Genomic DNA, 8,639 nt, shown 5'->3' on the forward strand with positions numbered 1-8,639 from the left:
GTGGAATAAGATCTGGATTTGAATGCCAAGTCTGTCACTTAATGGTTATATAACTGAGCTTGGGCAGGTCACATCTCTCTTACTGTTGGCCTATCGGTAAAACGGAGATATTTTAAGGATCAATGATACAAGTAACGGGGGCTAGCATTTAGTATATTCTGAAAGTTAATTCCCCTTTCCTTTGGAATCAGAAACCTGGAATTAAGTTTCAGCTTCCCTTATGTGGATTAACCTGAGCCTTAATTTTGCCATAATTTAAGTGAGTTTGAATAACTACCTAGCAGGATTGTTATAAGGGTTAAATAAAGGAGTGTGTACAAAGCACCTATCACAGCATCGGATACTGACACTGAATACCTATTTTTCCCCTTACTCTGAAATATGTTCATGGTTGGTGGCAGAAGACCATGAGAATAGGCTCTACCATTCATAACCGTAGAGAAATCTCCCTTGACAGACTCTTAGTTAAATTATTTACAATTTAGCCCCTAAAATTATGTTTGCCTATCTCTTTTTCCAAGTATCCCTACTTTTTGTCAGAGATGCTGTAACTTGTGACCTACCCTAACCCAAAAAGACCCCTGGTGGTGCAAATGGTTAAGCTGTCAGTTGCTAACTGAAAGTTTGGCTCCACGGGAGAAAGACCTTGCGATCTGCTTCTGGAAAGATTAGAGCCAAGAAAATCTTATGGAGCAGTTCTACTCTGTCACATGGAGGCAGTATGAGTCAAAAGTTGACTCGATGGTACCTAGCAACAACCCTAACCCAACCTTAAACATGGAAGACATCTCCAAGGTTTCATAAGCCATCCTTATTATCTTTGTACAGTCCAAGACCCAACAGTCCGTAGCAATTCTTCATATAGTGATTGTTTCGAATCTAGAAACAGGCCTATGACAATAGAGTGGCAAAGATTACTTAAATCACCCAGATAAAATACATTTTCCTTCAGTGTTGACTAAGAATAGAATACTTGCTAATTATTGACTACTTTCTCATTGACTTTCCACCACCAGCTCTTTCCCCATCCCATTCTCAAATGTGGTTATCCAAGAGCTGGCAAAACAATAAATCCTGGTCTGCTAAACAGCATTGTAAACAGAATTGGTGACCAAGTAACAATTTTTTTGAGAACAGTTCCCAAACCTGACTGAGAAAGAGTTTCACACGATTGTTCTAGTGGTCTCTATTGTCTATAGTAGTAGTGAAGAGATGATGGCCAGAATTAGGGGAAGGAGACCAGGGAACAGTGATGGCTGGAATTCTCTTTGGCGGTATTTTTTAACTCCTTATTGAAGTACAACATACAGAAATGTATATATTATGAGTACATATACCTCAAATTTTCACAAAACAACATGACCCATGTAACCAGCACACAGCTCAAAAAACAGAATATGGCCAACATCCCAGAAAGCCCCTCAGCTCATTCCTAGTCACTACCACTCCGCCAAGTGGTCATCATCCTGACTCTCTGATAACATGTTTTTTAGTTTACATACAGTAAAATCCTTTATAGTGTGCAATTAGGAGTTTTGACACATGCTTAGAGTTGTTTAACCACCACCACAATCAAGAATACAGAACAGTTCCATCATCCCAAAAAGATTCCTTCATGCTGCCCCTTTGTAGTCAATGCCTCCTCCTATCCCCAACCACTGACAACCACAGATCTGTTCTCAATGCCTATAGTTTTGCTTTTTCCAGTATGTAGTATTTTGGGTGTGGCTTCTTTCACTTCGCAAAAAGTATCTGAGATTCGTCCATGTTGCTGCATGTATCAAGTTTGTTTCTTTTCATTGCTGAGTAGTATCCCATTTTATGGATGTATCCATTCACTGGTTGAAGGACATCTGGGTGGTTTCCAGTTTTTCCCACTACATTTGTGTACTTCTTTGTCACCTGGACCGGCAGGGGCAAGGAGCTGCAACCCCTTGGAAACCAAGAAAAGGATTTCTGATGCTCAAAGCCAGGACAGACTCTCCAGAGCCCTTGTCACCGCTCAGTATCCACACATTTGGGTGGTTTCACAGGAGCCTGTCATCCTTAAACAAACTTTAAATGCAGAACAATAGATCCCAAGAGACTGTTTACAGAACAAATTTGTGCTTAAATCAGCAACTACAAGAACGAGAGATTTACAATTTTTAGAATTTCAAACCCTCAGGAATAGCACTCCTCAGCTGATCCAGTCGCTGAGTGTGCCAGCAACTGGTGCCAGATTCTCATTGCTGGTGTCCTCAAGGAAATAAATGTAGCCCATTTAGGACGGTAGTATGTGAGAAGACAACCATGCTGAGCAACAAACTGAAAACAAGTCGTTTGTTGAAGGCATGATTGTCTAATAGCCTTAAAATTTAGGAAACATTCCATGGAGACAAAGCCTTGATTTTTTTTTTTTTAAACTGGTTTTGTTGAACTCCAGGCAAAGGATTGTGGTTTGCTTTTCAAAATTATTAGCTACCAGCAAGCCTCTGTGCATTTTAAATGTTACTAATATTACATATGATTAACAGCTGCAATGCAGCGTGCTGAAGGAGCTCTTGACTCAGAATTGGCCCCACAGATTGGTCTGACTCGTGGACTTTTCTACTTGCTGATAACACACATGACCCTGTCAGCCTTTTCCATTCCTATCACATTATGACGACTTCTAGTGTGTGTTTTCAGAAAAAACTTTAGATTGGTCACTCCTTTAAATTGGCTGTAAGTTTATTTCTACTTTATTACTCAAAGAAGGAATAAGCTACTCATATTGACCAAATAATCATTCCTATTTCTGCTAATCAACTGTTAATGAGCCATTTTACTCCAGCATTTTTAACTACAGAAAGATTTTTTGTAACTATAGTTCATAGGAGGTAGCCCTGGTGGTGCAGTGGTTAAAGCGCTCAGCTGCTAACCCAAAAAAGTCCACCGTTTGAACCCACCAGCCACTCTACAGGAGGAAAAAAAAAAAAAAAACCATTGCCGTGGAGTCGATTCCAACTCACAGCGACCCTATAGGGCAGAGTAGAACTACCCCATAGGATTTCCAAGGAGCAGCTGCCAACCTTTTGGTTAGAAACTGTAGCTCTTAACACTGTGCCGCTAGGGCTCCAATGTGGCAGTCTGCTTCCCTAAAGATTTATAGCCTTGGAAACACTATGGGGCAGTTCTACTCTGTCCTGTATGGTCACTATGAGTTGGAATCCACTTGACGGCAGTGGGTTTTGGTTTTATAGTTCATAGATGTCAGTACACAAAACAATTACCATGTGGAACTTAAGATATAATGAATTTTCTAGTGGGAGAAAATAAAGATTGGAACAAGTGATGTAATCGTTCTTTAGGATGTCTAAAATTAGGCTCATCTACCACACAGATGGGATGGCTAAAGACAAGATGAAGTGTATGAAAGTCCCATATGTTCCTCACTATGAATGTCTACAAAAAGGTTTTCTAAATCTTGTAAGAGGCATTGGCTCAAAAATATCTACTTAGTGATATTTAAGACTAGAAAAGACATCTCTCGATGATGGATCCTTTTCTTCCTCTGAAAGTTCAGTGCTTAGTTCGGATCTAGTTTATCTAACATTCCTCACTTACCTTTGCTAGGAAAAAGCTTTACAAACTTTTAAACTAATAATGGTTTTACTTAGTAGAATATTCTTTCGGTCACCAAGCTTTAACCTTAGTGCTTCTTGACATTTTTCTTCCCCAACATACAGTCCATCCCCAAATACTATTGATTCTTCCTTAACATCATATTTTTTCTTGCTATCATTTCCACTCTCATCATTCTAATCCAGGTCCTTACCCGCCCCCCACCCCCATCCTCAGGCCTGGACTATTGTGTGGCCCCTTAAACCATCTCCCCACCTCTTATCTGCTCCCTTGCTGATCCAGACGTCCACCAGGTGACGCTTCCTAAAGCACAGCTTGGATCATGCTTCTCTCCTTCACGGACTCCTAGGTCCAAACTCATGAATTTACCTTTAAAGTTTAGCTTCTGGAACATCGTATGTGGTGAAATCCTGTACCCACCACCTTCCTCCCCAGCCATAGTGCTTATTCACACACCCTCTGCTGTTCGCCATGCAAATTCCTGGCTTGTTACCTTGCTACCTCCACCTCCTAACAGTTGTGTCTTTCCCACCTGAGTCCCTTGTCAAGGTCCTACCTTTCTTCAAGGCGCAACCTAAGTCCTTCCTCCAGAAGCCTCCCCAATTATAGCCCCAATGCCTTCGTCTCCTCTGAATCTGCAGTACTTTTTGGGTATCTACTTAGACACGGGCATGTGCTCTTTGAGCTGCTTTGCTCTTTTTACAAGTATGCTTGGTCTCAGACTAGGTGGCATTTTCCTCGTATTCCTCTGCCCCAGTGTAGTACCCGTGACAGGTGATCAGAGTGCATCTTCTGTGGTTCCTTTTCCAGCTCCTCTGCTCCTCCAGAAGCTGCCAACTTCTGTTTCATGTATAGCACAGTGAGGTCTTCACTGCTGTGGCTTTAGTTGGTCTGAAACCAGCCTTGTATCAGTTTTGGCAATGACTTCATTTGCAAATTGGTGGAGCAGAGGTAAGGGGATGGAGAAGATGGGGATGAGGGTGGATAAAAATGTCTGACTATAAATCTCTTAAAAAGTCCATTTTTGTGTTTAGTCCTTTCATTTTTGGTTGCTGGTACAATAATCTGCCCTTCTGAGCATGCTTTCTGATCTTCCTCTTTTCATATCAATTTTATTTTTGCTGTGTATATATGTTTTTATTATAAGCCATCTGAAGCACTCCTTGGAAGTAGCTGGGGTAAAACTAATTTCTCTAAAAGTTTAATGACAGAGCTCAAATATAATATTCTTTACTTTTTTACTCTTTTTATACTGGTTTCTACTCAGATGAAATCTGATATTCAATGAAGCTGTTGGAGATTTATTAATGGCTTTGAGGCTGTAACTCCAAAGTTCATCTTTGAGCTTGTATCAGCTTCCTAGGGCTGCCTGGGTGGTTGACCTTCCCCCCACCCCTTGTGCCATGGTTCTGAAAGGAGGGTCTCTAGAATCAAGGAGGTGGCCCTGGCCTCTTGAACCCAGAAAGTGGTGTCCTCACCGCCCCCCCAGGCTCACACCCTCTGGGCCTGCGGTGGCAGAAGCAGCCCTGCCAACCTCTGTACCATCCGTGGAGTCATTCTTCCCTTTTCTTGAAGGATAACAGATGTCCGAAGCCAAGTAGGTCTATCAGCCTGTTTCCTGTCTGTAGAATGCCAGGAGTTTGACAGCCTTGCTTTATTTCTACCCATCTCTCTGTCCCCTTCAGTCTAAGCTGATGGCATTTCCACTGAAATGGTTGATTGGATCCATAAGTCACTCACCTAATCTCTTTACCAAACAGATGTCCAGCCACATCCCTGGTGTTCATTTCAGAGCTCGATTTCTCAATTTTTACAGTATGGATTAGGTGGAGAATTTTCCAAATCTTCAAGTTCTGGTTCCTTTTTGCTTAATAGTTTATTCCTCAATTTATCTTATGTTTATCTTCCTCTTGCATTTTACTATAAGCAGCAAGGAGAAACCAGGCTTCACCTTCCATACTTCCTTAGAAATCCCAGCCAGATATTCAAGTTCATGACTTATAAGTTCTACTTTTCACAAAACATTAGAACATAATTCAGCCAATTATTTTCCACTTTAGAGTAAGGGTTGCCTTTCTTCCAGTGTCCAGTAATATGTTCATCATTGTTATGGATTGAATTGTGTCCCCCAAAAATGTGTGTCAACTTGGCTAGGCCATGATTCCCAGTATTGTGTGGTTGTCCACCATTTTGTAATCTGATGTATTTATCTTATGTGTGGTAAATCCTAACCTCTATGATGTTAATGAGGCAAGATTAGAGGGAGTTATGTTAATGAGGCAGGACACACTTTACAGGATTTGGTTATATCTTGAGTCCTCTCTTTTGAGATATAAAAGAGAGAAGTGAGCAGAGAGGAGAAGGACCTCCTGCCACCAAGAATGAAGAACCAGGAGGGGAGTGCATCCTTTGGACAGGGTGCCTGCACTGAGAAGCTCCTAGACCAGGGGACGATTGATAACAAGGACTTTCCTCCAGAGGCGACAGAGAGAGAAAGCCTTCTCCTGGAGCTGGCACCCTGAATTCAGACTTCTAGCCTCCTAGGCTGTGAGAGAATAAATTTCTTGTGTTAAAGCCACCTACTTGTGGTTTTCTGTTATAGCAGCACTAGATAACTAAGACAATCATGTTTTAAGTCCTCACTAAAAGCACATTTAACATCCACATTTCTAGCAACATTCTGTTATGCTGATATATGTATTCTTTAAGATGATAAAGTTTTCTCTACAGCTCCCTCACTTCTTTCTGATCCTTCACCAGAATCACCTTTAACATCTATAATTCTACCAACAGTCTCTTTAAGTTCTGACAGGGTGAAGGGGAAAAGCTCTTCCTGTTACATATTGTGGGGCGGGGTGGGGGCGGGGCTCCCAAAACAGCACTGCTTAGGCCCCGTCATCTTATGGACGGGTTAGTGAAGCCAGTTCTTTCCGTTTTTCACACTCTCCCTCTAACCCTAATATGAGTCCAGGGACTTGGCCAAGGACAGAGTTCGGGCGCAGATCTCTGCTCTTCCTTCTCCCTCCAAGGCTGTTCTGACTCATCTCTCCCTTATTACCTCCCACCCATTCCTCTGACATACCTAGGTGTGTCTGCACCCCAGAAAAGGCAGCATCCAGGCTCAAGCTGAGGCAGAATTTCCGTTACACAGTTATCAGTTACAGGTTTCCCCTGCTATCCGCAAGTAGAGTGTGCCTATGAAACCTTTCTTAAGCCGAAACAGCATAAAGCGAAGAAGCAATTACCATTGATTTATAAAGGAAACATTTTTGAGCATTCCCAGACCCAAAAAATAACCTACCAAATCATACTAAATAACACATAAAACCCTTACGAGCTCTCTTAGGCTTTTCTGATACCTTAGGACACATCTTGCTAACGGATGCACAAAATAAATCGAGATGAAGCACAGATGCTCACAGACGCAGTTCAGTTACGGTGGCGATGGGGAGTGTAGTTCCATGGAAGGAGTTGTGGACGCCACTATCGCTGCTCAGGGTACGTGCTGCCTCTTTAACGGCTCCCTGCAAAACACACGCTGAACACTAACTCCACTTTTCGCCTTTTTTCATAAAAGCAAAACCCTCCTTGGATTTCTGTCAATTACTGAAAACAGGCACTAAATGCAGGTCTTTCGCAAAAGTGAAGCGACGTAAAGTGAACTTTCGAAAAGCAAGGGTGTATGTCTGTGCCAAGGCCAGGCAGAGGGGCCTGATGTGGAAGCCCCTGGAGCCCGCAGACAGCAAGTCCCTGATGAGTCACAGTGAGAATGGACCCCGGGAGATAAGGGAAGGGCCTCTTTGTGAAAGACGTCACCCCAGCTCTTAGGTTGTGGCCCTTCAGACTCCCTATCTCTGGAGTTTTGCCAAAAGCACGATTTGGTCGATGAACACAATTACCTTCTGGTTGCTTCTAGAGTCTGCCAAAACGAGCCTTTATCCTCATGACCAGGAGCGTGAGGCTTGCTAAGAACACTTCTACTTATTCCATCCTCCTAGGATAGGTGTGCCTGCCGTGACCCTTCTGGCAGGGCCGCCTGCTAGTTAAATCGGCAGCTTTGCACAAGGTAGAAAGAAGTGCCCACTCCGCCCCACAGACCCAGCTGGGGATGGAGCAACAGCTTCCACTGTGCACACCGCTTCCAGTTCCCCAGAGCAGACAGCTATGGAGGGAAGAAAGGCCACAGCGACCTACCTTTTACATATGGGGAAACTTAGTGGGGAAGCAACTCGCCCAAAGTCAGAGAGCCAGTGATAGCAAGACAGTGGAGGCCCAGGTCTCCTGAAGTCCACCCGTATTCCTTCCGCTGATCCTGTCCGTGTGGGGTAAGCAGTGGCTCCACCGCCCAGTTGGAGGAGCTGGGGCTTCCTTCTCCAGGGGGCACAGCCGTCTCAGGGGATGGTAAACTCAGACGCAGGAGTGCCATCTCTCTCGCTCAGTGTTCTTACCGCCTGGGTCCTCTAGTCTGGCGAAGACAGAGGGTCTCACTTCTGGGTACCCATGAGGGGGTGGTGATAAAAGGTGAGGATATAAATGGAAGCAGACGGCTGAGTAACAGTGTCGGCAGTCAGTCCCCATGCCCCACCGCCAACACACAGGGAACTGCAGCTCTGGTCTGGCCAGATCAGTGGTTCTCAAACTGTGCCGTGCGCCAGAATCAAAATCGCAGACTGCTGGGCCCCATCCACAGTTTCTAACACAGTGCATCTAACTAATTCCCAGGGGATGCTGATGCTGCTGGTCGGGGGACCACGCTTTGATAAAGACTGGCTAGAAAAATCAACAACCCATTCTTTCCTCCCTCACCTTCTTCACTCCCTTCCTCCTCAGCTCTCCCTCTCTGTACTTTTCTTCTCTGCTTCCTCCTCCTTCCACTCTTTGGTCCTCTTGCCATCTTCCAAAGCATGATGGGACAAGCCAGCTCGGACACCCACTAAATGTACAGCCTGGGCAAGTCCTTGTCCTCTGTATGCACAGGAGAAGCGCATCTAGACTGTGAGGTTCCTCCCACTGCAGCTCCCCGCCAGGGCCCT

This window comes from Trichechus manatus, unplaced genomic scaffold, assembly GCF_000243295.1.
Source record: "Trichechus manatus latirostris isolate Lorelei unplaced genomic scaffold, TriManLat1.0 scaffold00026, whole genome shotgun sequence".
Taxonomy (NCBI): Eukaryota; Metazoa; Chordata; class Mammalia; order Sirenia; family Trichechidae; genus Trichechus; species Trichechus manatus.